We start from the raw sequence: 25,295 nt of genomic DNA, 5'->3' as shown, positions 1-25,295 counted from the left end.
AAGAGAGAGAGAGAGAGAGAGAGAGAGAGAGAGAGAGAGAGAGAGAGAGAGAGAGAGAGAGAGAGAGAGAGAGAGAGAGAGAGAGAGAGAGAGAGAGAGAATGCAGTATGGCAATAAATTGTAATAGTTTTTTTTTTTGTTTGTTTTTTTTGGTGTCTAAGCTTACCGTTAATTAATATATAGAATATAGCTTTGACACCACGGATGTTTTGTGTATGGGGAAACTCGTTGGGACAGGAATGATGTCAAGTCAACGATTGAGGAATAAAGTGGCGAGTGATTTGAAACGTGCAGGACCAGTGAAGACGCCGACACGGTTTGAAATTTTGAATACACCAATGGTTATTTAATGCGTGGAGAACAATCCATATTGATTTAAATTAACGAGACTGAAACCTGAAGTTTTTATACTGCTGTATTACTAGCCGGATAAACCTGGAGTTTTCTGCATATTGCTGTATTATTAGCGAGACTGAAACCTGGAGTTTTTATACTGCTGTATTACTAGCCGGATAAACCTGGAGTTTTCTGCATATTGCTCTATTATTGGCGAGACTGAAACCTGGAGTTTTTTTTTTTTTATTTATTTTTTTTTTTTTTTTTTTTTTTTTTTTTGTTGCCTACTGGATTGTTATGGAGTTGTCCTGCACGTGTATTTGAGGAGGACGGCTGACAACTGTAGCGGGACTTAATCAATATTATGGAAGTTCCCGTCGTTTCTCTTTTGGGAAAATGACTGTTTAGATCTATGTCACGTCCTTTCTTACTTTGCTTGACTTTGTTATAGCCTCCCGGTCATTATTTCTATAATAGATATGGTTTCAGTGATTGGGAACTAATTGAGTACTAAAGGTGTCAAGGAAGAATGCTCTTAAATGTGTGTTGTGTGGTGTAAAACGAAAATGAGTGACAGTACTGGTTATGGAATAAATGTTAATGGGTGTTTATTTAAAACCCTATGCTTAAGTTATCAAGAGTCAGTTGCAATTTTTATATTGTAGGGTCGCGTAGGTAGAAACTTGGTTTTGCTACAAGGTCCGAGTAACGAGTTGTGTTTTATTGGGAAGTTTATATATACTTTCCTGGCGCCCGAACTTTATTAGGCCAATTTCGTTACAACTGTTCTAGCTTTGTTGTTCTCAGTCTTTAAAATGTATATTAACAATCTAACAGCTTGCAGCTAACATGCTTAACACTGTGCGTAATAATGATCTACGGATAAGCTTGATCAATTATGAAAGAGATTGTTGAATTAATTTGAAGCAGTAGCAATTTTATATATAATGTATGTTCCGTTCTAATATCCCATTATATAGTCACTTATAAGTTACGTTGCAGTACTCCACACCATTCTTCCCATGGCCTGAACTCAGAATAAACTGTCCAGCTAACAAGTTATAAATTGTTCATTGGCTATGAAAGAAGGGGTTCTTGCTAACTTTTCACTTGTAATCTTACATGAGCATCATCCAGCCTGTTGTGCAAGAAAAGGCTGATTGTTGTATGATAATGTGGGGGAGGAATGTATCCAAAGAAAAGACAAAAACTTAGTGTGTGGTGTATTGAGGGTTTAGTAAGTTGAAGGTAAAATATTAAACTTCAAAGTATATTGAATTTGGTATTTGACTGCATTGTGACCACTTTAAAATCCACAGCCTTCCTTTATAGTTTGAGTTAAGCGAACAGAGCAAGGCTATCATTTTATTTTATTTTATTTTTTCTTATAAAGCTATAAAATAGCAGCTCTGTAAGTGTTTGCTGTAAAAAGGTTGTCAGTATAACAAAGGGAATCCTTTTCAGATGCTGCTTTGATAATACACAATAGCATCCCCCAAGCAGTTTTCCCTACATCTAAAATTTTTGCAATGATAAAAATGGATTACTGTGAAGGAATGGTTTGCAGTGTGCAGGTGTAGTGATGATGCAGTGCTCCAGAACAAACACACACAAGACAGTTCACAATTAACAGCTCTTTATTTTCAGCTGGGTTGCGTGCCAACAACACTTTAAATAATAAGCATGGGCTCTACACATCAATGTGTATTGCGCCATGCAAAAGGAGGGTTACAGTCCCGAAATAATAAAAACACTTTTTAAACACACAATACACAGACACAGACATGTCTCCTGACAGTGGGTGCTCTAGTGCAAGTGAATGGTGAAAGACAAACACAGAGGTAACAGTAGATCAGTGTAGTCCGGGGTTTGGTGCTGGCGTGCAGCGACAGCTCCCGGTTCGTGTTAGCCGTCTAGCCAAACAAACAATGACAGTTAGCTGACAAACAAACAAAACACAAAACACTCACAGTACTTTTAATTCTCCTGTGCATACGGTCCTTATAGTTTAACCATCAAAACTAAGGAACAGATCACTGGGGCCACTTCCCCTTAAAACCCTCCGTCATGCCCTCTTTCGGTGGCGCGGCCAATCACGTCTCCTCCAATCCGTGACTGACACATCACCTACCGCATTAAGGCGCTGACTTCAGGTATCGTGGCCCCACCCCCTTCCTGAATGTCCGGCTTCCGACTGACCCTGGAATGAACTGCAAAAACATCCATTCTGGGGCACTCTGTTCTGGTTATACAGCGCCCTCAGAGATTGAGAGGGAGATTGTTGACGAGGATTCATTCATTCTCTGTCACAATTACCAACCATTTTTATTAGTGGGGCTTGCGAAGCAAGAGTCCCCACTTTAAATCTTCAACGTACTTCTTCTTCTTCTTATTCTTTGGCACGCTACTCCTCTTACACCGTTTAAGATAGAAACACCGTTCAAACTTTAAAACATGTAGACCGGTCTGGAATAGTGTGCTTGTATACAACTTTTTGATATCTTTTATACTTTTTAAACTATTAAGCTTTTTATCCTTTTTTTGTCTATCTTCATTCACTTTAATGGGACTTTTTTCAACATTCTAAAGCTCCCCATTGTTTAAAAACTCCCAGACTTCCAACATTCTATTTACTGTAAACGATGTAACTTTTGACACAAATCAGCTACTTTGACCACTTTCCCAAGAAGTAAGTCAAAAAGTTAGAGAGTATGACATCTTTCTCTACTTCTCTGCTATTCAAATTTGAAATCAAAACATAAATAACTTTTATCAATCAAGAGGTCCACCTGTTTTAGTAACCGCACCAACTAAATTTTTCTCTAACTTTTTATAAACTGCCATTTTGACCACTTTCCCAACAAGTTAGACAACTACTTAGAGCAAATGAAATCTTCCTCTACTTCTCAGCTATTCAAATATGAAATCAAAACAGGAATGGCGTCTACCAATCAAGAGGTACAGCTGTTTTAGTAACCGCATCAACTTCTTTCAGTAGGCTACATCCCACTGTTGAATTAACTGTCATAGAACTTTGAGAAATTTCAAATTCTAGCACATTCTAAGCATGAGACAATTAATAAACAATGTGACTTTTGACACAAATCAGCTACTTTGTCCACTTTCCCAATAAAGCAAGCCCCACAACTTGTAAAGTTACCATCTAGTTTGTTTTGTTTTTGTTTTACAGGCATTAAACAGCCAAGCCATGCTGTATTGGTTGCAGCAGCTGCAAATAAAACGGTGGCAGCACAATACCAGCCTGGTGAAAATACCTGCAGAGCCCTCCACTACCTCCACACAGCTCTGCCAACTGCCTTCTGCACCTTGGGAAGGTAAGCTCACTGACAGCCCAGTTTTAATTCTAGCTCAAGTTGACCAAATTGTGTGTGGGGTGGGGTTCTTCAGTTTGTGATCTGATGGAGAAAAGGGTTCCAGGGTAGGTGTTGTGTGCATGCAAAACAAAACAGCTGAACCGGAATAACCCAATTTAAATTATTTATTCTAAACGCTTACAAAGTGTTGCTATACTCTTGTAACCACCACATATTTTTTCATGTTTTGCCCTTTATTGTAATTATATCTAAGATATTTTCATGAGGTGTAATGTGAAGCAAGAAATGCAATGCTTTAATTAGGTGAGGTAACAAAAGTACCAGGACTTTGTTTATTGTGTCTGGTGTCAGATATCTTAATGAATTCAAACAATCAAAAATGATGATCATACAGGAGAATGTTGGTGCTGTGTGGTGGAAAGAACTCAAAATAACAAAAGGACTTACACTATTTTAGATCTGGTGCTGTTTTAGACTAGGTACTGTATACAGGTTTAAAGCTGGCAAGATGTATATGCACCTCTGTATGTATAATAAAATAGACCCAGTATTTACAGCTGACTCTTGTCTTCTGGTATAAGAATGACATATACTTTTAACCTGTACTTTCTTAAGACAGCAGCTTAAACAACACAGCCCGCAAACACCGTTTCTGACAGCTGTTGTGAGTGAGACTCTCTAATGTTGCCAGAAACTTTCCCAAGCAAAAGGTGCAGGGAAGGAAATTTTCATTTCACTAAAACATACATATATCTACAGCTTTTGGAAATACGGAGAATGGAACCAAATAATACATTTGTATATCTAATCATTTAATTATATTTACTCCATGAAGTCCAGCAAGTAAGTACAAATGTATTACAGTACATTAGAATGGCATTTCCACATGATAAATGAATATGTATGAAATGTGTACTTTGTTTGAAGGGATGGGCAGTTGAGATGCTTGTGCTCTTTTTCAGGAAGGACAGAGGACTTCCTCCCAGCAGTAAAGACCCCCAAGGGCCTAGTCGGAGAAGCCGCAGCCTGTCTGCCAGACAAGCACCCCATCACAGAGATACAGTAAGACACTACCTGCATACCTTGTTCTTTATGTGCCTCTTAATGGGAAAACACACTGAATTAAATGGCTCTCTTACGTACAGTGTAAGTACCAAAATCACAGCAATGGCTAGGGCAATGTCAGTTGCTCATGATTTGCTAGCACCTAATATTTTGTAACCAAAATATATTCCTTGGCTTCTATTTAATAACAGCAAAGTTTTCACTAGTGGGAAGCAACATGTGCTTTTATCCTAAGGTCATTTTGTATTTGAAAATTTACAGAAGTTATTCAAACCTGTTATGTAAACTAGTCAGCCCTATCCAGGCAGCTACCTGTAAGCAAGAGAAGCAACCAGTTGAGCTTTGGATTTTGTTATTTGTTGTGTACTACTTTAGTTTGTGTGTGTGTGTGTTGTTTCTATGCATTTAGTTTCGTTTTCTCTGTACTTTGCCTTCAGAAGTCAGTTTGTGTTTCCTCTGCCTTGCCCTTACAGGAACACAGTCCTCAATATCTGTGGAAACAAGCCAGCTCAGGAGCTGAGACGGAGTGTGTTCAACTTTGACAAGATTCAGCAGTCTGAAGACTGTCCCTGTGAGGATCCTGTGACACAGATACTGGGGGAAACAGGTGCATCCTTCAGTTGACAGGAAACTGCACTGCAAAGTCTGTGTCTCCTGCTTAGTTCATGTCTGGATCAGTTCAATGCGGGGACCACCACAGTGGCTCTGAAACTATTACATTCTTCTCATGCAGGGTAAGAACTCTTTCTGCTGTTATAAATGTGCAGAGGTTTCCTGTTCCTAAAAGGTGAACCATGCAGGAGTAAAGCTTGTTAATAAGATAAAGAATGAGCGTCAATAAAGCCTTTTTTTAAGAAATTTCTAGAAAACTCACTAAATAGCTCACAATTTCACCTTTCATTGAAAACAACAGCTCTTTTTAACAACTATTTTCTTTTGCAGCAAATTGTAGTTTTGGCTAGGCACCCTAGAATTAACATTGGTACTATGAGTTCTATGATGATTTTTGTATGTATAACAAATTTGAATTCCAGAAATAATCATTATTTTCTTTTTTTGTTTAATGATTATGAAGGGTATATTGTCAGGTAGGTGGCTCCAGAATAAAATAAAGAACCAGCAAGTTTAAGAAAAAATATATATATATAAAATATTCATGCATTTCAAATGCTTTCTTTGCTTGCTCTCTTTCCTAGCACCTCCAGCACCGCCTGTACCTCTGACACCCCCAGCACCTACAGTCCTTTCAGCTCCTTCAGTTTCTTCAGTTACAAACGAGTCTGCGCAGGAAGTAAAGACTGGAGGAAAGAGTTCTCCATCAAGCAGCATGAACAAGAGGGAGAAGAAAATGACCAGTTCTCTTCAGCCTTCTGGGGAGAAGGTGTCAGGAAAGGAGGGGAGCCCCGTGGACAAACTATCCAGACTCCAGCACGAGGTGTTCACGCTCACTGAGGAGCTCAAGTCACAAAAGGTATATGTTTGGTTTGGGTGTCTGAAGTATATTTAAGCACATAACAACTGATAACTGAGTTATTAAATAATATGTCTTGTGAGGCACTTGTACAATGAATGATTGAACCTTATAAATGTTTCCCATAGTAAAATCATAAAGCATAGTGGTACAGCATAGGTCAGCATTGTAAAGACCAGCTAGGTATGGTAAAGCATATTAATAAACATGGAAAGCCAGGGTAAACTGTGGGAAAATAACAGTCTAATCACAGGGAAAGCATGGGAAAACTGTAAAAAATACTGTGCAAAAACACAGTGGTAAACCTTTATAAAGTTGTATGATAGTATTTAAATATGATGTTGTATCTATAGTAAGCATGGTATGAACGAACATAAGACAGAAACAGTGGATTTAGTCAAGCAGTTACACAAAGTAATACAAACTCAAATCCAAGACCAGCAATAATTTTGCCTAAACTGATTAAAGTACTGATCTACTGTATTGACTGTGTGATGTCTTAACTCTTTTTCTATGCAAGTCAGAAACCTGCATGCTGACCACAAATTGGTTGCTTTACTGTGCATCTTCTTTCCTCTTTGGCTAAGGTGTCACTGGGTGTGAAGGCAAACGCATTTAGCAGAATAACTCATGCATTACCTAACAGGAGAGCTTTTTAAAAGTGTGAGAACTGTATTGCTGATAATCCAAATTGTTATAAACATGGTGGTATGATGTTCTATAGTAGCTGTGTATGTAAAATAGGGTTGAAGGGCACTTCTGAAACAGTGAAGAGAGTCTGTTGTTGCTTCATTGTCTGTAAGTGAAACTCTTGTGCTGTACTACTGTTCCTATGAATCCATAAAGGTTACAATGTAGAATTTTTTTTTATTATTTTGTCATCAACACATACAGTACAAATGTATTAAAATACAAAATCTCTGGGGCCCCCGAGAGGCTCAGCTGGTAAAGGCATGAGTGCATGGTGTGCAGGGTGAGTCAGGAAGTCAAGGGTAATTTTGTGCCCTGTGCAGGGACTGTTTCTGCAGGGCTAGATCTAAACAGTCACAATAGAGCTCCTGAATGCAATTCTGGGTTTTCGCTCATGACTCCTATCTTATGATGATAAAAAGACAGCTTACATTTTTGCCTGTGGTCACAAAACTTCCTTTTACATTTTTATGAGCTTCAATAAGCATATTTTATTGCTTCCCAAACATAAACTTTAATCTTGCATCGCCGCCTTCTTGTTTCCTGTTAGTAACCCATACGACTTTTAACGCAGTGATCAAATGCACCTGATCTGCAACATGCAAGAGTTTGTAGCTAATTGTATATTTGATCTAAAATTAGACCAACAGACACAATCTTTCTTTGTGCACAGAATTTATTGTGCATGTGCATTTTGACTTATTTTATCATTAGTTTTTGTGTCTTGATTAAAGACACGGTTATCCTGGACCTTATGAAACCACTTTACAAGACACCATTGCTCATTATTATTGTAATACTGGGACAGTATTTCCAGTGTTTGGTACTATTATTGCATTATCATTGTTTTCTTCTTTCAGAGTACAAAGAACAGAGCTGCAAAAACAAGGTCTTTTTTGAGCCTGTTAAAAACACAAGTTAAGCTGATCTCCTGAATGGTTTGAAAAATGACCACCAGCAGGCAGTGTGCAGAATTTTCAGTCATTTTGCTGGTCTTTTCTAAAAACACTTCACTGAATTCAGCTTTTATAATTGGTTAAAAAAAGGACATTGTTATTGAAATAGTAGGCTGTGTGGTCCAGTGGTTAAAGAAAAGGGCTTGTAATCAGGAGGTCCGCGGCTCAGATTCCAGTTCAGCCACTGAGTCACTGTGTGACCCTGAGCAAGTCACTTAACCTCCTTGTGGACGTTGTTGTAAGTGACTCTGCAGCTGATGTATAGTTCACACACGCTAGTCTCTGTAAGTCGCCTTGGATAAAGGTGTCTGCAAAATAAACAAAATAGTAATAATAATAATGTCTGATAATTGGTTTTAAGGCCACTGACGTATAATATAGGGCAGAGCTTCAGAGCCTTTTCTCATATGCACTACTAATAAATACTGCAACAGGCTGTTTTTTAGGGAAAATTGCATTGTACAGTAGACTATTTGAATTTACCTTTAGCCATAATTGTAATTAAATGCATTATGTTAACAGCTGTTCTTATATGATAAGTAAAACAGTATTTTTTTATTCAAAGGGATATTACAGATTTTTCAGGAAATGCAAGAATCAAAAACCTAAAACAAATACTATACCAGGCATTTTTAGTATGGTACAGTTTATTATCAGTACTCCAAACAAATCACTAATCTGAACAGGTCTGATCCCACCTGGTTCAGATTACAAAGAAAGTACAGGTGCATTATTCAGGGACCACCTACAGTATAATTTATTTACGGGACCTCCAACACAGCTCAAGAAGCTTCACCTTTAAGAGTAAATGACCATAGTGTTTTTGTTTTGAAATCAGGAGCTGGTGCGACTCCTTCACAAGGCCCTGGAGGCAGCACAGCAGGAGAAGAGGACCAGCAAACAGTTCCTGTCTGCAGCAGGGGAGCAGGAGCGGCTGGAACTGGTGCGGCACAAAGAGAGGTGTATCGCGGACCTGGACGGCCGACTGGAGGCCCTGCTCAAAGACAAGGAGGAGCTGGAGCAGCGGCTGGCCATGCAGGACTGCCAAGTGAATGAGCTGCAGCAGCACGTGCAGCTCATGATGGAGAAGAACAACGCCAAGCAGGAAGTCATCCTCAAGCTCTCCGAGCAGGTGGCCGCCTGCATGGCTGACCCCCAGCGTACCGTAGCCAATTCCATGGGCACAGAGACCTTCTGCAGGCTGCAGGAGAAGATTGAGAACCTCAAGGTTATTTTAAAAGTTACTTTTACATTACAGCCATGGGAAGTACGTCAACTCTTGTTTCAAGAAACACGGATAAAACCACACTCTTTTTGTTGGTTTTGTTTGACCACCATGTAATCCTGCATGATGTGAAAAAGCAGTAAAGTAACTGATCCATGTTTTCACTGCTGGGGTGTCACATACGGTATTCTGCACCTTCTCTGCATCCAATAAGCATTACAAACATGACATCTTAACTAGATTTTATTAGCATTGGAGCAGACACACAATTACTGTTTGCCACTCCAGTCTAAGAATGATTCATTTATAGTAGAACCGGTCCAGGGGTCCAGCGAATATATACTAATATTGTATCTCAGAGGAAGTCGTTTTAGTATATTGTAGTTTCTTTATTAACGTCGGGGCATTATAAATGAACAACGTCAGGTACATCAGTGTGCCTAAAACACCAAAGTACGACACAGCATGTATTCTATACAAAAAAATCTGTGAAAATGACTGCACAAGCACTGAAGTACAGTATTTCTCAGTTTACAAAACAGCATTCCAAACAGTTCTTAACGTGCTTTCTCAGTGTATGCCAAAGTAATCTGACAGGTTTTTTTACATTGTGTGTGTGTGTTAACCTGAGACATAAACAACAACAAGGATGCACGCTTTTTAACAGTACAGTAATTTTATGAATCCTTTACTTTTCTATTTACTATGGTTAAACTGGGCAGTTATGTGAAGTGACAGCGTGTACAAATTCTGACCTGCTAAGAGCTGAATTTACTGTTTTAGACCCATAATAAAATGTGCATTGGTCAGTTTCCATCAGTACCATTCAGTTGGTAGCAGCATATGTAAGTCACACATGGCACAGGTCCATTGGGTAATGATGGTGTCATATCTTGCAGGATCAGATACGACAGGTTCGACTGTACTTTGTATCACGTTACTGTGATTTTGTACTCTATAGGTCAGGCTTGCACAGTGTTGATGTGATGTTACAATGAACAGCAAAAATTATTATAATAACATAAACATACTGTATATATATATAAAAAAAAGATCCCTGTGTAACCCCAGGCTACTAGGCATGAGGGGGTACACTGCTCTCTGATAAGTTAGGAGACCAGTTATCTGCTTATTAGCAAAACTTAAATATAAAGTCAAATAATAATTCCAGACACGTGATCAGTTGGCCAACTATTTTTTTCTTCTATTTCTTTGTTATTAGAACAAAACAAGTATATTGTTTTTGTACAGTGTATTAATTGACATTAGTTAGCCACACTTTTTTTTTACGTATCCCAGCGATTTTCAAACAGTGTTTTATAGGGTACAAATGAGTACAATTATGAAAGCAAAGAAAAGCAGTGATCAGTCAGGACTAGGTCAAACCTGTGCTCTTAATAAGTAGAGCTCACAGTAGAAATGTTTTAAGTACAACCACAGATTGTGTTCTGATTTCATTCGTTTACTGTGTTTAAAAAACATATATGTTCAAAAAATATATTATCCTTACCTACAAGTCTTTAATGCAGTATCGTCACTGTGTAAGGCTAATATATAAGTGACTTTATTTAATACTAAACATCTTATTTTCAGCTTTTATAGCCTAGGCCCCAGATTAATAGTAATAGTAATGAGTTTCGTTTATTTCTTTTTTCTTATAGCTTTAACCACAAAACCACAATGAGATCTGTGATTTCGCCTAGAGACATCTCTGTCTGCACTAAGAAGCCAAAGTAAATTAAAGAACAACTAGCATGCTGGTACATTATGATAAAGCAAACTGCTTAGTGACACATGGATTGCAAGTGGTTCTAATGTAGTGACGCAAGCTGGTGACCTACTGGGCACTATTCTTACACAGTCTAACGCAAAAAAACAAAACAAAATAAAAGAAAACAACAACTTTAGATTCACTTTGTATCATTTTCACATCCTGGTAACTTTTTAAAAGTTTAAAGCATTCCTTTGGCCTCCTGTTTAACCACAGTATTTCTGCAGTTTTACCCATGCTTTTCCCATGGTTATACAATGCATTTATAATAATTTACCTGGGTTTTACCATGTTTATTAATATACTTTTATTATTATTTATTTCTTAGCAGACACCCTTATCTAGGGCGACTTACAATTGTTACAAGATATCACATTATTTTTACATACAATTACCCATTTATACAGTTGGGTTTTTACTGGAGCAATCGAGGTAAAGTACCTTGCTCAAGGGTACAGCAGCAGTGTCCCCCAGCTGGGATTGAACCCATGACCCTCGGGTCAAGAGTCCAGAGCCCTAACCACTCCTCCACATACCTTCTTACCTTGTTATTGTAGTCTAGTATCTGCATAAATAAAGACATAGGCAGTCAGTATTTTTGGTCAATTATTTGCTTTTTTTGCAGAGATACTTCCTCTGTTATGTTTCTCTTTAGTAATTTGTGGTTTTTCTTTTTTCATTTTATACTGTACTTCCCTTATTTTTATAATTCTTTGTACTCCTGCTAGGTTTCACTCCTTGTTTCTTCTTCTTAGTTGACTGTCATAGTAGTTCTGACTGGCTGGCTGTTAGCCTGGTCAGCAACCTCGGGTGTGTTCATGCATTACTAATTAAAACCACAGAGAAGTTAGCAACTGAGCCAGCTCCAGTCTCCCAGAATGAACAGATCAGACTGACTGGGATGTTTCCCTTTCATCTCCAAATCTAGGTCTTCTCTAGATGCAGAAAGCAAATTGGAAAGATATGTAGTGAATTCTAAATACAGTACAGTGCTATGAATGTAGGGCACTGTTCACAAAAACACAAATGCCTGGTTTGCAAATTAAATTAATGTTTAATCTTGTTGACCCCAATGTGTTCTTTGGGGTGGGTCAAGTTGTAGCTGTTTCTGTATCAGTGCTTGATCTGTCCTAGTGCCTGCGTCATGGCTCCATATAGTGATATCCCCTGAGTGCACTGTGCAATGAAACAGCTACTGGCTGGTATGATTGCAGCAAATTAGATGTTTTATCTATCTGGTCTGATTGGCAATGGTTTTAAATTATTTTAGATATATTTAGGATCAGACCATTTTTGTGACATGAAAAACTATTGTACTACAGTAGAGTTGTTTCAGGATTTCTGGGAGCACTTGAATTAATAGGTATCACATTTGATACCAGGGTGACTCTGGTTTAAAGAAGAACCAAATAGCAAAAATTGTAAAAATAAATAAATAAATATAATTTCAGTTGCAGGCTATGCTAAAATTGCCCAAAACATAAACGCTTTGATTTCCGAATCGTAATCGGAAAAAAACATGTATTGTACACAACAGTTTAACTTTCAAAGAAATGACCCTTCACAGCCACAGTGTCCATAAGCACTCGGGTGACACACATATTGCACTGTAGAAAATAGCAGTCTTGTAATTAATATAAGCAGCACAAGGGAACAAGTGAACACTGCAGCGAAGAGGATTTTTAAATAAAATTAATTTAAGGAGCAGAAGCAAGATTATAATTGGAATGGCTCCATCAGAACTGTAAAATTAGTTATTTGGAAATGTACTAGGTTCATTTTTACATTTTAATAAACAAGTTCAACCCAGTTAAAAAGTAACAGGGTGTAGAAACCCTCTGCCTTTGGACTGCCCTGTCTTGGAAATGAGTGGGAGGTTGTGGGAGGGTTACTGCTTTCACCAGCTGCTGTGTTTTGTTTTAATCCTAACCCTAAACCTCTCTTTTGTGTTGCAGTGTGCCTACCTGGAGGCCAAAAACTGCCAGATTGAGAGCAAGTACCTGGTCGTGCTACGCAGGCTGCAGGAGAGCAAAGGGCTGGACAGCAGTCAGCAGGAGATGGTGAAAAGGCTCATTGAGGACTCACTGCAGGGAGACAAGAAGGATGGCTTTAAACTCAACCCTGTCAGGTAAGACAGTACTGACATTTCCATACCGGGATTTCACAGCGAAAACTTTTTTCCCCCCGGTTACTTTCTTGTTTTTTTGTTACTAAGTATATTCAAATATTTAAAATGCAATTCTATTGCTAAACTGATGATGTGATTGCAAGCTACACCAGTTCCATTTTCATACAATACCCTCATAAACCGAACTGAAATACCAAAACAAGCAAAGGATCAAAATGTTAATGTTGGTTTGTTGCAATTGTGATCTAATAGGTGCGCAAATGAAAAGCCAAAAAAGAGCTGGAACTTACAGTAGTTTCTGGGCTTTGCTGTCTATGATTTTCTATGTCATGTGCCCTGCTCTTTTAATGTGATAATTTAATAATTGAGAAAAATATATATTTTGTTTATGTCACTTCTTTAAAACAAAACAAAAGAAACTCTTTTTGTTTTGTTGCATGGTCTGTTTAGAACAGAAGTGCAAATTATATGCATTTCCTATTTTTCATGATTATTTTCTCAGTTTGTTTTTGTCAATATTATAGAAACTCCTTTCGTAGAGTTTACTGTAGTCTTAACAACTGCACAGGAACTCAGATTGAATAGTATTGATTGTAAATTGAACAGAAAATGTTTGTTCTGCTGTTCGAGCGATTGATGCAAGCAGCTGAAATGAGCTTGCTGTTAACTGTATAGTAATCCACATCACAATACCACTGCACACCTTAGCAGGCAAAAAGAAAGGTCAAAGATTGGATTGACATTGAACTGCTCCCTAACCAACCACATAAAGAGCAATGTGCGTCAATAAACACTGCAATTCCAGGACCATATATAAGGGTTGATGTTAGGCAGTGAAGGTGTATATATGCCCAAAAAGAAGTTCAAGGCAGTATCACGGGTAAAGTGTCTTATTTTGCAGATTGTGCACAGAACTATTTTATAAATTATGTGTACAGATTATTATTATTTTTTTATACAGCAAATAGATTGATAAATGCACTGACATCTTCAAAATCAACGTCAAAGTTATTCAAGCACTTTACAATAGCTTGTGAAACGGTGTTGTCATTAACAGCCTGAGGGTAAAGTGTATCTGCAAGGACAGCTTTCAGTTCTATGTCAGATGCATGTTCACCATTTAGGCCCTGCAAAACAAATACAATGTGAAACATATATTGCTATTGGGCATCAGTCGACGTGTCGGTGACCATTGACAAGCAACCAGACTGTTTTACTAATTCCATAATCTCCTGCTTGTGATAGTCGGCAACTTTAGGTAAGTATTCACGTCTCAGCTGGGCTGATGAAGGAATCACTCCACCATTTGCTACACTCAGTATGAAGAAATTACATAACTTTTGGTTGTCCAGTTTTTCAAGAGGGATATTTGCGCAAACAAACATCCCTGTCAGGTCAAAATTTAATGTGTTTCGTGCTTCACGGTTTTCAGTGGACTTTTGGAACATGGAAGTTCACGTTTTTGGTTTCTTGGATTTCCGCCTTTCTCTTTCAGTGAATACTTGAATCTAAATGCCTGTCAAGAGATGATTTGCAGTAACATTGCAGGACATACAGAATAGCTTACCTCCATCGTATGAAATACAAATAATAATTATAAGAATATTGAAAAAAATCACGGTATTGGGCTAAGTTCGCAATTTCTGCGCAGTTCGTGAAATCTCGATTTACACAGGGCCTTATACATAACCCTAGGCAGGTTAGTTTCAGGCACATATACCATTTACACATAACCCTTTCCTGGTTCTTGTACTGGCTTCCAAACACATTTACCTCCTAACCGTCAAACTTCAGCCCACTCCCTTCTCTCCCTTTGTCTCTCTCCGCCAACTGTTCCAACTCAACTAACTAACTCCATGCTCTCCTGCAGCGATGGGGAGGAATACGCTGGCAGAGGGGACTGATTAGAAATATAACAGTACAACTTAACATAGAGGTTCATTACACATAACTAAATCACAAAAACCTGGAGCCATGCACCTACTGTACAATGTTGTATGATAATTTAGGGAATATGTGAATACTGCATGTTACCAGCATCCTTGTTTAACTTTGTGTTCCTTCCCAGTGAGTATGACGACTATGGATTCAAGACCATTCCTGATTATGAAGTAGAGGACGTGAAGCTCCTGGCCAAAATCCAGGCCCTGGAGATCCGTTCCAACAACCTGCGCAACAATGAGATGGTGGACAAGCCTTTGCGGACAAGGTGGGCTAACTACCTGGCCAGCCGTCCCTTGGACCAGCTGGCTCCCTCCCCAGAGCTGAAGGGCCTGATCCGGTGTGGGATCCCTGTGGAGTACCGGGAGCAGGTGTGGCGCTGGATCGTGAGGACACGGACGCAGGTCTCTAGGAAGTGGAATCCCAATCGCTACCAGGAGCTGAGGAAGCACTGCGAGGTGTCGGAGCACCTGGCCTCGCGGCAGATCAGGCTGGACCTGCACCGCACCCTCACCAGCAATAAGCACTTCTCCTCGCCCACCTCCGACGCAGTCCAAAAGCTGCAGCGCATTCTGCTAGCCTTCTCCTGGCAAAACCCCACCATCGGCTACTGCCAGGGCCTCAACCGATACTGTACCTTTTGTATTGAAAGTTCTTAATGCCATTCGCTCATTAAGTAGTAAAAGGTGTTGCCAAAAAAGACAAAACACTTTCTGGTACTTCTTGGACGTGGACTAGCATAACTTATCCTTTTCTAAAACAGAGAATAATGCCTATTACCGGTAAGCAGTGCCACAGGTAATGGCAGCATTACTGGTGTTTAACATTTTAGAGCACTTCGTTGGAGGTAGCTATGCCAGGACACTATACTAGAGCAATGTGTTGTTGTATTATAAATAGCAATAAGAATACACATGCAAACAGTGTTTATTTATTGATTTGAGTAATTATGACACCTAGTGGTTGTTAACTGTGTTGTGTATTCTTAGCTACTCATCCCTCCCCTGTACAATATATCTTTTTTTGGAATCACAAATATACTGGCCCAGATATGTTCTTTAATATTCTACACAACTGTAAAGACAACTGTGGTGGAAAGCACGAGTGGCCATATTCAGGCAGATTAAAAATAATTCCGGCGCCTCCTCAAGACTCACCTCTTCAGACAGCACCTGTAGAAACTCCTCTTTTCCATCTGGACACTTATCACTCTTCCTTAAATGCACTTTACTTGCTCTTATCTGCTCCCTATTTTACTGCATTTAACCCTGTACTTTAGAGTACTGTAATCTGTCGAGTGTCATTTAATCTGTAGTATTTTGTATTTAATTATATCCTGATGTAACTATCACTGACACTGTTATCTGTTCCGTTATTGAATCGTAATCGTATCAATACTTATACTGATTCTTGAAATGTATTTTTGTCAACGACTGTAAGTCACCCTGGATAAGGGTGTCTGCTAAGAAATAAAATAATAATAAATACAAATAAGTGTATAATTTACATAATTTCTTGCTAGTTTCATACATCAAATTCCTCTGAATTTATTTCAAAATAGGGCCTAAAATGTGTAAAAATGTGGCTTGGCACACCTATGTGTCCCCCTTTTCTTCTGAATATTAGCAGCACACTTCCAGTGGAGTCATGTGGTGTGTGTGTTTCCTCTTGCAGGTTGGCAGCTATTGCACTTTTAGTTCTGAAGGGTGAAGAGGATGCCTTCTGGTGGCTGTTGTTGAAATCATAATGCCACAAGACTACTACAGCAAAACCCTCACTGCCTCTCAGGTACAGTATGTACAACAACTGATTTCAAATCAGCGAACCCTCTTCTTCCCTCCAGGGACACAAGGACGCAACAAGCCCTTGCCACCTCTCGATCTTAGGCAACTTTCTCTGCCTCATTTTCTTTTCCCTTGTGGTATCCATTGTAGAGCTACCTTCTGGATATGGGTTTGTTCCATCCTGAGTACGTGGCCTATACACCTCAGTCTTCTTCTTTTTGTATCTGTGATGATTTGGTCTTCTCGTGGAGGTCTTTATTTGAGATTTTGTTTGACCAGTTTTTGCCTATTTTCCAAAGGCACCTGTTATGGAAATTGGCTAATTTGTCCATGTCTCTCCGTTATTACTAAGAAAATGTTAAAATATTTGTGACACTGCTCGTCAGCCTATAGCTGAGTTTTAATGCTATCCCCTCTGCTTCACCAGTAAGTACTGTGGATGTGCTAATTCAGGCAGTCCTAGTCCCTATTTGTTCTAACAGCTGAGCAACTCCTGCTGCTCTAAGCAGAGCTCTTTGTTCCTTGCAGGCTGATCAGAGGGTGTTCCGTGACTTTCTTGCTGAGAAGATGCCTCGCCTGATGGCCCACTTCAAGGAGCACAGCATCGATCATTCCCTCATCACCTTCAACTTGTTCCTGGTGGTCTTCGTGGAAAGTCTGGTCAGCGACATCCTGCTCAGAGCGTGGGATGCTTTCCTCTATGAGGGCACAAAGGTACAGCGCCGGCTGTGTTTAATACCCACCCCACCACCACCAACACCACCCACACCACCCACACTTACCCAACTGTGTTGAAACGTGCTTAATACATTTTTCAGCACAAATTGTTGAGAAAAATTGTCTTAACTTGCAAACATGTGCACAGTATGTCACACTTACATTGTAACAGCTTATCCAATTATTTTAAATTATAGTAATGACATTTTAGAGAGTTATAGAGAGTAAAAATGAAAAACATGGAAATAAGTAAAATATAATTAATTATAAAAGGGCTCAGTCCAGTGACGACTTGATGAGCGAAAGTATCCTTCTTTTTTAACCTGAACAGTATTTCCTTCTTTCTGTTTCCAGGTGATATTTCGCTATGCACTGGCCCTCTTTAAGTACAATGAAGAGGACATTCTAAAAATTCACGACAATCTGGAAATCTACCAATACCTCTGTTTTTTCACCAAAACTATCTCTGATGGCAGGTGAGGCAGAATGAGGATGATGATAATGTACAGCAGACGCATCAGACCAGTTGCTGTCAATCACAGACTGTATAAACAGTTCACACTCATCTCACTCTCTCCAGTGGCCATGCTTTTAACCACTAGTAAAGTTAGCGATTTCAGTAAACTGTCTTGTACCATTTTGATGATGGTAAATGTGAACAGTGATTTTGCAGTTTACTGAGCTTTACCATGCATCCACTATGAAACCGTAAGTCCTTCTTTACCATTCACTTCCTACAGGTAATGGAGCCCCCACATAATGTCCTCTTTGCAGCGTAGAAAACAGATGTACTGTATGTATAGCTGTTTAATGAACAGTTTGCAAGCAGATTATTAAAGTGTTGAACAATTTAACTGGTAGGTCAATTGGCTGGTTTCACAGGCCCTGATTAGCACTAATCCTGGACTACCTATTGTTATCTTAGGTAAGGTAGTCCAAAATTAGTGCTAATTGTAGTTTGTGAAACCAGCCGTTTAAGATCCTATTAAAAACAGAATTTTCTTGCCATTAGGTCTTAGTAGTAAAAATAAGTTATCCTAAGGATGAATAATTCCAAGGTTCTGTTGCCTTTTATTTACTGAAAACATTTCCTTTCTGTTATACTGTAGCACGGAACTGGATCAATCAGTCTGCTTTCTCTTGATTTTCAGTGAAATAACTGGGATTATATGATAATAATTTGGCAGAGCTTTCTCACAATGACTGTAAAGCAGCAAAAATATGTTTCCATTTAGTTCTCAAAGCCTTTTCATTGGAATTATTGATTCAATCACCATGTTTCTCCTATGCCCAGCCACTAAACCTGAAATACAAACACATTCATTTAGATGCAGCCATTCATGCTTCAGTATTAGACAAGAATCCAGGCAGTGCTGGCTGTGCAGAGACAGGGGGCCATTGACTGATTTGGACCACCTGAAGATTGATACACTGTAGAAGTTAATGGGTTCAATCTCTAAACAATTATGTTATAAAATTAGCAAGCAACAACTTTGTATGTCAGACTTACATTTTTTGTTCCTGTTAGAACTGTGCATTGTTTCTCAAGTGTGTGTTTGTCTTTTTGTCTTTTTATGACTTTACTTTTGGCAGGCCCATACGTTATTGTTTATTTATTTATTTGTGTATTTTTTGAAAGGGGGAAAAATGCAGAGTTCCCAGGTCCTTTAACTTTGCAGTTGTTTCATCAGTGGCATTTTGTTTTCTCTGTATCTTCTGTCTTTAGGAAACTAATGACCATAGCGTTTAATGATATGAACCCCTTCCCTATGAAGCTGCTGAAGAACAGACGAGAGTTTCACATGGAGAGGCTGACAGCCGAGCTGCTGGAGCTGGAGAGGATACAGGAGGAGTTTGTGAAAGAACAACAAGTGGAGTGCAAAGACAAGGACCTGGACACTGCTGTCAACGAAGATGAAGAAGTAATACAGACTGCAGTTAGCTTGCATCACACGTCCTGACGTTATTGAAAAATTACACATCACTGATACTATTTAAACTAATTTGTTTGCCTTATTATTCCCTGCTGTGGAATATAGTGGGGCTTACATATTGTGTATGTCACACATACATCTAACTGTTATCCTTTGTCTGTTGTTGACTATATAGGTATGTCAGACTTACATTTTTACATGTACAGTTCGGCTCTTATTTTGTAATGGCGCGCGTAATGTACCGACATACTTGTTTTAGAGTCAACAAATTAAGTTTACCAAACCTGTCAAAATGCAGAATATTAATGGAAATAGGTGTGTTGGTAATACACACACACTACATCTCAGCAGTGTGGAGTAGTGGTTAGGGCTCCGGACTCTTGACCGGAGGGTCATGGGTTCAATCCCCGGTGGGGACACTGCTGCTGTACCCTTGAGCAAGGTACTTTACCTAGATTGCTCCAGTAAAAATCCAACTGTATAAATGGGTAATTGTATGTAAAAATAATGTGATATCTTGTAAGTCGCCCTGGATAAGGGCGTCTGCTAAGAAAGAAATTATTATTATTATTATCTCTGAATGCTTGACTTCAAATCCAGTTTAAGTCACACATGAAAGGAGTATGGTGGTCCTAAGCCCTCGGCTTCCACATCACAAAACCAACACACAGTGCAGCACAATTGGCACAAAGGATAAACCTGTTTCTTATCTCATAAAACAGCCTTTTACTATAATTATCATCTGTCAGTCTCTGAATTTCTTCAATCAGCAGTTCCATTCCACTCAGATCAGTTCAGTAAATTAATTATTTTGTAGTTTCCCAAGAAAACAAAAACTCATTGGAGATCTTGAAAATTAATGTCTTGAAATGTGATTAATTTAGGCCAGGCTAATCTGAACAAGTACAGAGATTCCAGTTACTTTTCAGACCGGCAACCAGGTTCCAGATTTTCTAAACGAGACTATCTCTGAAATAAACTTATTTTTTATGCATTGGTTGTTTGTTTATATTCCTGTAAATTGCATAGTTCAGTTATTGCTAAGTTAAGTGGAAGACGTTGCTTTGTTTAATTATGTTAAATTGTATGGCAATCCTTCATGATTTGCATGAGTTCACTTAGGTTTAGAGGTACAGTTTTAATTCATGTACCTCTGATAAACCTAAACTAAGTGACGAAAGCAAAAACACAAACGTTTTTTACTTGAGCTTGAAAAGGAAAAAATAGGATGAATACAGTGCTATATATACTGTGTGTGTGTATATGTGTGTGTATATATATATATATATATATATATAATATTATTATTTATTTCTTAGCAGACGCCCTTATCCATATATATATAATTGATCGCTACATATAGATTTTTCAACGCTGGTAAAATGTTTAATTCAGTAATGATTTTAAAAATGTTTATTTTTTATTTTTTAAGGGATGCAAGACATGTAACAACTTTGTGTCTAAAGTTTTTAAATGCCAACTGTTAAATAAATAGATTTATGGATATTATTATTTATTTCTTAGCAGACGCCCTAATCCACGGCGACTTACAATTGTTACAAGATATCACATTATTTTTACATACAATTACCCATTTATACAGTTGGGTTTTTACTGGAGCAATCTAGGTAAAGTACCTTGCTCAAGGGTACAACAGCAGTGTCCCCGACCGGGGATTGAACCCATGACCCTCCGGTCAAGAGTCCAGAGCCCTAACCACTACTCCACATGGCTGCATTGTCTATTGCGCTGAATTTTAACCAATTTTAACAAATTGTTCCCATTATTCTTATTTTTTATTTTAGCTTTTCTCTTCAAATATTTTTTAGAAAACAAAAAAGCACAAACAAAATCTCAGCGTGTTTCATCTTATTCATGAGTAGACTTAATTTGATACAGAGGAACACCCCTTTTTTATACACGCAATTTTCCACAGGTGATTAATCACCTTTTAAGAGATGGCTCAGTTGACAAACAACTCTTGAGAAGGGAAACTTTTGTGATATTTTTTTAAATTCTGTTCCACCACATGGCCTTAATGAAGACTTTAAATATGGGTATTTTTTGTAGAATGTATGTTTGTATGTATACAGTATATACCTCTGTTCATTATTCAAGTTGCAGAGTAAAAAGAAAAAAGTAACTTAGTAAAAGAATATTTAGTGGTATGAAAAGTTTTGTGTTGACGTACAGATTGAGTGTTTAAAATAATATAAAAAGTATGGTCTTCTGCCTTCTGTTGTCATTTCTGTACCTAATTACTTATTAATTTCAGTTGTTTTTGATTGTTCTGATTGTCAATTGAAGGTTTGTGACGTAAAGGTGATTAATCGCCTGTGGAGAATTGAGTATAAAAAAAGGGGGGTGTTCCTCTGTATCAAATTAAGTTTACTCATGATTAAGACTCTGTCGAAACACGTTGAGATTTTGTTTGTGCTTTTTTGTTTACTAAAAAATGTGAAGAGAAAAGCTAAAATAAAAAATAAGAATAATGGAAAAATGTGTTAAAATTAATTATTTTTGTGAAGAATGGGTTGTCTTTTTCACTCGAATCACTTTATAAAGGCCTGTTGGCAACCAATACAAGCTGCCTTTATTTTCTCAGGTGTTGCCAGGTTGATTACCTGGTCAAAGACTAAACACATACATGTAAAACATTTAGAACATGTTTGTATTCTGTATTTGTATATTATGATATTTGATTGGATTTTTTATGTACGTATTATTGCACAATAGGGAGAATTAACGAGAACATTTCTAATATTTAGGCGTTCATTTTTGTATTGCTGTTTTATAATGTGATGGCAATCTGAACTATAGTCAAAGTCTCTCAAAGTGAATTATTATTTTAGGAAAGTATTACGGCACAAGCACTTATATATTACCAGTGTCACTCTCCTCACAAGGTTAAACTGTGAAACCCAGAACATACTTTAACTGGCTGAGATGAGCCCTTTTCAAGGCATTTTCTCTGCTGTATAATATAACAGAACTTGTTTTTTGATGAAATGGTGTGCATTTTTTGCATCCTTTGTGTAAGGTATTTGAACTGAAAAACATCAAATACTGGTATTATCATTGTGTTGTTTTAGATTTGTTAAACAAAATCTTATTCTACTGAAAATATTTCTCTTTTGTTTCTATAAAGGTTTATATAAATACAGTAATAACATTTGCTGACACTGCAGTGGAGAAACACTTCATTTATTAATTTGTCCCACAGCAAATTCAGAAAAGATTGTTCTACAACAGTGTTAATACCTCCCTTTAGTTTACTGATAATAAATGTTAATAAAAAACATTAACTAATATTAAACTGCTGAAACGTCTGTATTTCTTTTCCCCAATATATTTCTGTTTTACTCAATGACATTCCAGTTAATTATTCAACATCCAAGCTTTTATGTTGTGTATCCTGATGCAGTCAACATTTTAAAATCATAATTTTTTCATCTATGTTTGGAAAAGGAGACCATATAGAAAAAAGCTAGTCGAGGATCAAATGATGATATATGAACCTCTAATACAATCACTAATAATATATATTGTAACAAAAGGCTGTCACTGGGACTTTGTGCATGCGTCTGTGCTTGAAGTGCTTTGCAGAGCAAAGTTGCATGGTCTGCGACCGTGCTTCCCATGCGTAGGAACGCTTACCCTGCTGCAGACACTGTTCCCCTATATTGGATTATTGGTGCAACCTTGCAGGATCATTATATGTACCTTGCAGGAGCCAGGGGGAGTGGGGCTGATAGTGGCCACTGATTGGTCGTGGTTAACCTGCAATGTTGTACGGGTTGTGGGCTGTAAGAGGCAGCTTGCATGCTAGACAGGAGTGGAGAGTTGGAGAAGTAACCTGTCTTGCTAAGAAGTATGTAGCCTGTTCTTTAATGCAAAATAAAAGTGATTGCTGCTTTTGAAGAACGCCTGTCTCACACTTCCATTCTTACCAAGTCATTACTATATATATATATATATATATATATATATATATATACAGACATGCTCAAATTTGTTGGTACCCCTCCACAAAAAACGAAGAATGCACAATTTTCTCTGAAATAACTTGAAACTGACAAAAGTAATTGGCATCCATCATTGTTTATTCCATATTTAATAGAAATCAGACTTTGCTTTTGATTTTTTTATTCAACATAATATTGTAAATAATAAAACAAATGAAAATGGCATGGACAAAAATGATGGGACCGCTAACCTAATATTTTGTTGCACAACCTTTAGAGGCAATCACTGCAATCAAACATTTTCTGTAGCTCTCAATGAGACTTCTGCACCTGTTAACAGGTAGTTTGGCCCACTCTTCTTGAGCAAACTGCTCCAGCTGTCTCAGGTTTGATGGGTGCCTTCTCCAGACTGCAAGTTTCAGCTCTTTCCATAGATGTTCGATAGGATTCAGATCAGGACTCATAGAAGACCACTTCAGAATAGTCTAATGTTTTGTTCTTATCCATTCTTGGGTGCTTTTAGCTGTGTGTTTTGGGTCATTATCCTGTTGGAGGACCCATGGCCTGCGACTGAGACAGAGCTTTCTGACACTGGGCAGTACGTTTCGCTCCAGAATGCCTTGATAGTCTTGAGATTTCATTGTGCCCTGCACAGATTCAAGGCACCCTGTGCCAGGCGCAGCAAAGCAGCCCCAAAACATAACCGAGCCTCCTCCATGTTTCACTGTAGGTATGGTGTTCTTTTCTTTGAAAGCTTCATTTTTTCATCTGTGAACATACAGCTGATGTGACTTGCCAAAAAGCTCCAATTTTGACTCATCTCTCCAAAGGACATTCTCCCAGAAGGATTGTGGCTTGTCAATATGCATTTTAGCAAATTCCAGTCTGGCTTTTTTATGTTTTTCTTTCAAAAGTGGTGTCCTCCTGGGTCTTCTTCCATGGAGCCCACTTTCGCTCAAAAAGCAACGGATGGTGCGATCAGAAACTGACGTACCTTCACCTTGGAGTTCAGCTTGTATCTCTTTGGCATTTATCCTTGGTTCTTTTTCTACACTTCGCACTATCCTTCTGTTCAATCTGGGGTCGATTTTCCTCTTGCGGCCGTGCCCAGGGAGGTTGGCTACAGTTCCATGGACCTTAAACTTCTTAATAATATTTGCAACTGTTGTCACAGGAACATCAAGCTGCTTGGAGATGGTCTTGTAGCCTTTACCTTTACCATGCTTGTCTATTATTTCCTTTCTGATCTCCTCATACAACTCTGTCCTTTGCTTTCTCTGGTCCATGTTCAGTGTGGTGCACACAATGATACCAAACAGCACAGTGACTACTTTTCTCCATTTAAATAGGCTGAATGACTGATTACAAGATTGGAGACATGTGTGATACTAATTAAAGAAACTAATTAGTTTGAAATATCACTATAATCCAACTATTTGTTATCTTTTCTAAGGGGTACCAACAAATGTGTCCAGGCCATTTTAGAATATCTTTGTAGAATAAGCAATAATTCATCTCTTTTCACAGCTTCTTTGCTTTATTCTATGACATACCAAAGGCATGCAAGTATACATGATAAAATAGCTGTTAATTTCATCACTTTTCAGGAGGAATGAAGCATTATTTCAATGAGCTGTAAGGGTACCAACAAATTTGAGCATGTCTGTGTATATATGTGTGTGTGTTCTAGTGCACTGATGGTGAATTAGGATCACTAACCACATTGTCAAACAGGTTATACAGCAATAACGATCCATGACGTGGTACGGAACAGAAAAGCCAGCGCTCTTCCTGCAGTGATTTAGAGGATAGATCTCAAACCCCAGTTCACTAGAGTGGCCATTTATAAAAGAGCTTTGAAACAGACTTTAAAGTTATAAGTGTAAAAAGTTGTCAGGATGTTAACAATGAAAACAAAAATTAGAGGTACCTTATTCAAACAGTTGTAGCAACAAGTGGGGACATATTTTTTCGGAA

General features: G+C 38.2%; 1 pseudogene; it reads left to right on the top strand.

The window, feature by feature from the left end:
• Positions 1-3,068: 3,068 nt before the first annotated feature.
• LOC131736875 (TBC1 domain family member 2A-like) lies at positions 3,069-22,669 on the top strand (annotated as a pseudogene).
• Positions 22,670-25,295: the final 2,626 nt, after the last annotated feature.

The sequence above is a fragment of the Acipenser ruthenus genome, chromosome 4 (genome assembly GCF_902713425.1).
Source record: "Acipenser ruthenus chromosome 4, fAciRut3.2 maternal haplotype, whole genome shotgun sequence".
Classification (NCBI taxonomy): domain Eukaryota; kingdom Metazoa; phylum Chordata; class Actinopteri; order Acipenseriformes; family Acipenseridae; genus Acipenser; species Acipenser ruthenus.
Note: the sequence above shows the minus strand (reverse complement) of the source record. Positions and strands in the feature narration are given on the sequence as shown.